Here is a 6,146-nt window from a genome sequence, read left to right as displayed (position 1 = left end):
AACCCTTGACCTTGACATTGACCTTCTATGCCTTCAATGGCAGCCAAAACGCACATGCACACACGCATATACAATAATATACTATAAAAATGATGTCGTTGATAATTTGGTTTTTCTTGTTGCTGGGGGGTGTTTTTGTCCAGAATATTGTATTTGTTGCATCAGATACGTACCAGAGATTAAAAGTAATGTCAAGATAAAAACCGGCAGATTATTTCTGATTTTGTTTTAAACCTCCTAAAAGTAAACTTTGACTGAAACCAGTGTTCTTTAAAGTAGATTCACAATTAAAATTACAGGAATAGTTTTTATATTTTATATCAAAATAACTAAGAGTTTAGATAAAAAGTTGGTCTTAATAAAACGTGCGCTTAAAACTCAACGAATTGACAGTCGACAAGTTTTTTATAAAAAGGCAAAGTGTTGCCATGGCAACTGTAGGGAAACGTAGGAGGCTGAACGCAAACGTTACCAGAAACAGAAGAGAAACTCAATCTTAAAGAAAGTGTGATTTTTAAAAATTCATTCTTCTAAGAAAACAGGAAACCGAGTTTTCAAAGCTTATCTGTGAACGGTTGGTTGCTCTGTAAGTATATTTTTTTGTTTCTGTTATTTATTTTTTGCGTTGAAGTAAACCAAAGGTGAAACAGGGATGTTTTCTTGTTTGTGAAATGAACGTGTTCGTTTGTCCTGTAGCAAGATATCTCATAAATGACTTTGAAATTTTAAAGAAACAATCAGAAAGTAATTACGACGTCATGCAGTATTACAACACATTTTAAGTAAGAGTGTCATTAACAGTAACGTTCAACACCCCCACTCGAAGAAAACACCTCGAATAAAGTGTTAAACCAACAAAGGACCAGCATACGATACTAACAAGCAGTTTAAAGAGCAACAAAAACCAGTTTATAGTAAGTGCAGTCGAATAAAGTGTATAAAGTTGTTGACGTCTCTCTGAGAATAGCAGAGCATTTTTGAAAGTAACATCTGTCAAGCAAGCCAGAACCAGAAGATCAGTGAACATTAGTGTTATGTCTGAGCTAGTGTGAACAAGTGTGTTGTGCATCATCAGATCTTCTAGATTTAGAGGTACATAGAACTTCTGTGCAGCACATGTTTGGTAAGAAACCATAGAAATTCCCTGGCAGCCTGACCAACAGCTGATTCAATTAATTAAAAACATTATATATTCAAAGGTGACAGTTTGATGCCCACATTAAAACTAAATGACTAACTTGGTTGACTTCAAATGTAATAAGATTATCGATGTTTGCAACAAAGTATTTACTGATTATAACAAAGATTCCGTCAAGTCAAGTCAAGTCATATTTATTTATAGAGCACAATTTAAAACACATAGACTGTTATCAAAGTGCTTAACACTAAGGGTAACACTGAGAAATAAAAAGCAGTAAGAATATACCTTAAAAAATTAAAACAACAGCATTAAAATGAAGACATGGAACAAGATATACTAAATCAACTCACACAGTATGAAACGCCAGAGAGAACAGATATGTTTTTAGCAGGGATTTGAACACAGGAAGGGAGGTGGCATGCCTAATGTTGGGGGGTAGGTTGTTCCACAGTTTGGGACCAATGACTGAAAACGCCCGATCTCCTCGGAGCTTCAGTCCTGTTTTTGGAACAACCAAAAGCAGCTGATCGGATGATCTCAGAGCCCGAGAGGGAACATATGGTTCCAGTAGCTCAGAGAGGTAGATGGGTGCAAGGCCATTTAGGCACTTATAGGTCAGGAGGAGAATTTTGAAATCAATCCTAGTTCTCACAGGAAGCCAGTGTAGGGAGGACAGAACTGGTGTGATATGCTCATACCTCGGTGTACCGGTTAAGAGCCGAGCTGCAGCATTCTGGACGAGCTGTAGCCGTGAGATAGAGGCCTGGCTGACCCCAGCATACAGTGAATTACAATAGTCCAGGTGGGTTGTGATGAATGCATGGACTAGTGTCTCAAGGTCGGGTCTAGACAGCACTGGCTTGAGCTTAGCTACCTGCCGCAGTTGGAAGAAGCTTCTCTGCAGAACTGAACTGATCTGTTTGTCGAACTTAAAATCCGAGTCAAAAACCACTCCAAGGTTTTTAACAGAGTGCTTCAGATAAGGCTGAAGAGAGTCCAGGTTCACAGGAGAAGAGGCGGCAGCCGAGCTAGGGCTAAAGACAATGACTTCAGTCTTCTGGTCGTTAAAACGTAGAAAATTTGAAGCCATCCATGTCTTAATGTCGTCCAGACATTTGAGGAGAGGGTGGACGGAACAAGCACTGGCTGGTTTCAGTGGTAGGTAGATCTGACAGTCATCGGCGTAGCAATGGAATGGAATACCATGTTTTCTTAGGATCGACCCCAGCAGAAGCAGATAGTGAAAATAGAAGGGGTCCGAGAATCGAGCCCTGCAGGACACCGCAGGAAAGAGGCATTGAAGTGGATAGATTTTTACCCACCTTCACACAAAAACTCCTGTCAGAGAGGTATGAGCGGAACCAGTCTAATGCAGCACCTGTAATCCCAACCCAGTGTTCAAGCCGAGAGATGAGGATACTGTGGTCAACAGTATCGAAAGCAGCAGTAAGATCGAGGAGTACAAGAGCCACAAAATGGCCAGAATCGTTTGCTGTTAAAATGTCATTACAAACCCTAACCAAAGCTGTTTCGGTGCTGTGGAGCTGCTTGAAACCAGACTGAAAGACCTCAAAGATTTTGTTCTCAGTTAAAAACTGATTTAACTGAGTAAAAACTACTTTTTCCAGGATTTTGGACAGAAAGGGGAGTTTTGAGATTGGCCTGTAATTTGAGCAGGCTGAAGGGTCAAGACCAGGTTTCTTAATTAACGGTGTGACAACTGCATGTTTGAACGCCTCTGGGACCATGCTTGTAGCAATACTACTGTTTAGTATTGTTAGAACAGCAGGCCCAATCGCTGGTAGAACCTGTTTGAACAATGCTGCTGGGATGGGGTCCAATGGTGATCCTGATGGCTTCATGTGACCAGCAACTTTGTTTAACAATGGGAGTGTGATTGGTTTGAATTACCTGAAAGTAGCAGAACACGAAACAAAAGCTGATGGGTCGACTAAGGAGCGGGGGATGGAGGCCCTGATCAACTCCACTTTGTTAACAAAGAATTTAGTGAAGTCATTGCAGGTGTCAACAGAGGCCTCCATACATGAATACGAAGGGACATTTAGAATGGAATTTACTGTTGTGAATAGGGCGCGGGGGTTGTGTCTATTTGAGTTGATGAGTTGGGAGAAATATTTGTTTTTTTTCAGATTTGACAGTGTTCTGGTAATTTTTTAAACAGGTTTTGAGCAAAATGAAAGAAACCTGAGATGGTCCTTTTTCCACTTGCGCTCAGCTCTCCTGCACAGGCGTCTCGCTGCCCTGGTGGTCTCATTCATCCATGGGTACTGGGCTCTCCTTGGTTTCCTGACTTTTAGTGGGGCCACCAGATCCAAGATCTTAGTGCAAGTCACATTGTGGTTACTAAGCAGCTCCTGAGCACCGAAACAGGCAGAGGTTTCAGGTGTTGTAGCAGCAGTGGTAATAAAGGCAGAGGAAAAACGAGCAGCAGTTGAAGGGTTAAATATACGACAGGTCCTGGGTGGAGCGGGAGATTAGAGACACGAGCAAGAGGTATTACAAATGAGATTGGTTTGTGATCAGACATGAAAGCATCCCCAATTTCCAGATTTAGCACAGAGACACCACAAGGCAGAACAATATCAAGAGTGTGACCCTGATGGTGTGTGGGGCCGACAACATTTTGCACCAGGTTTAAAGAGTGGATCAGATCTAAAAAGTCCTGAACCAAAGGCTTTTCAGGGCAACAGATGTGCACATTGAAGTCCCCTAGAATCAGCACACGGTCATCAAGAAACCTCCCAATATAAATCATAAAACCAGTATGACTTCTGCTCATTCTAAATTTGTCAAATGACCTGAATCTCCTAAAGTGAAGGAGAATCATTTTAAAATAATAAATAAGAGATATCCTGTAGCCATGTTTCTTGAAATAAGATTTAAATTTGAGGTTGATTTGTGTGTCTTTTAAATCAGAAGATGAATCCCTCGAGCTATTTTTTTATTTTTTCGTGTCAATACAAAGTGTTTGGTCAGACGTCAGAAACTGGATTAATCTCAAACTCAACATTCCTTCTTTTGATGCTGATGACATTTTCCTTCATGTTGACAACTTAAGCTCAGTTTTCTCTGATGCCATAAATATAGTCATATAACAAAGTGCCAAATTCATTATAGTAAGAGGGGGGATAATAAGCCCTCCTTCCTGTTTTATGAACGATTTTAAGTCATAGCTTCTATTCTTCATTAAGTAGATTAAAAAACTGCAAAACTGATGGAATTATCTCACAACAGATACAAACTTATTGTTTTAATTAAAACAACAAGTTTCTCATATAGTCACGCTCTTTTGTTTTTTATTTATTAAATTTTTTATGTTTATTTTTTTCTTTCATTATTTTGTGAAATGTATTTATGACACCCTTCACAAATTTGTATTTGTATATTGTTGCAATGTTCTGTTTTGTGTTGTTAATAAAATTCTAGAAAGAAAATAAAACCTGACGGGCTTGTCAGCCGGTAAGGGGCGTTTAACTTCGGGACAAATTGAGGTCGTCGATTGGTCAGTTACTGACACGCCTACTAGATTGATTGACAGGTCGCGCCGTGGAGGATCGGGGAAAAAAAACGAGAGCTGTAGCAGCGATGCTGGGAGGAAGTGGGGCGGCCCAAATGCAGCGGCAGCACAGCAGTGTCTCTGTGCAGCGCAGAGCTCCAGGAGATGACCAGATGTTTTGCTTGTGCCCTCACTGCTCTGGGCCCCAGAGACCATGGGCCCCTGGGCACCTGCCCAGTTGCCCGTATGGTTAATCCGGCCTTGCTGGCAGGAGTTTCATGCTGGATGTATTATATCAGCCACTGATTGGGGATGCACAGAGTGGAGATGGTAACCAAGACCTCCTCAAAATATGGCAGCTTCTTCGTTTTCTGAGTCAACAAACAATTGGCCAGAACCTTTTTGAGGCCAACCGAAAGTCCTTTTCCATGTCTTCTTATTATTTCTTCCATCCCCAAGTTTCTGATTCCACAACCACAAAAGTGACAGTCCTCCTGGCATGTAGAAAAATAGAATATCCAGATGATAACTTTTTGAGGCTTAACCAATTTTGGTAAATGGGAACTATTGCCATTTTTATTTTATGAGGAAATGAAAATAGAAAAGGTTTTCACCGTTTACAAAAGCAACATTTTACAAATGAAATATGTCGGTTTCTAAACAGTACCTGAAATCCACTGCAACTTTAATTTTTTTGTGTGTGTTCTAGTTCAAAAATATGGATGAGATGGCAGACCGATTTCAAAATCTTCTTTACATCAGAGATAAGCTCATTCAGAAGGAAAAACAGAAAAAGGAACATGAGGAGCAGCAGAAGGAAAAGCTGTGCAAACTGAGGAAGGAGCATGAGCTTTTCTGTCTGCAGAAAAACCATGAGCTGGCCGAGCTCCAGACAGAGCTGAGAGAGGCTAAAAAGGAAACTCTCGATTGGGTATGAGGCTGCAGATTACTCTCACTCGCTCTTTATAGTTGGGTCACTCTATACAGTGGTGCTTGAAAGTTTGTGAACCCGTTAGAATTTTCTATATTTCTGCATAAATATGACCCAAAACATCATCAGATTTTCACACAAGTAATACAAGTAGATAAAGAGAACCCAGTTAAACAAATGAGACAAAAATATTTTGCTTGGTCATGTACCGTAATTCTCGGACTTTAGGACACACCTGTCTTTAAGCCGCACTTATTAAATATAACATAATTCATAATTTTGTACATAATACATTCAAACGTAACCACTTGCTCCTGCCGAGGTCGGATGCATTTCCCCTCCTCTCCGCTTTGCTTTGCTGCTCTGTCTTGTCTGTGAAACTGTTTCTGAGCCTCTCTCTACATATCTTCTGAACCATAATTACGGACTTGATTTGATCAGTTGGTCCCTCAACACAATTGATAACATTTCTTTGATGAGAAGACAGGCTTTAGGCGGGCTAATTTGCCCTGTTGGCACGCACACAGCTGGATATCTCATCAACTTGAAGACTTGAT

Source organism: Nematolebias whitei, chromosome 19 (assembly GCF_014905685.2).
Source record: "Nematolebias whitei isolate Nwh7 chromosome 19, NemWhi1, whole genome shotgun sequence".
Classification (NCBI taxonomy): domain Eukaryota; kingdom Metazoa; phylum Chordata; class Actinopteri; order Cyprinodontiformes; family Rivulidae; genus Nematolebias; species Nematolebias whitei.
Note: the sequence above shows the minus strand (reverse complement) of the source record.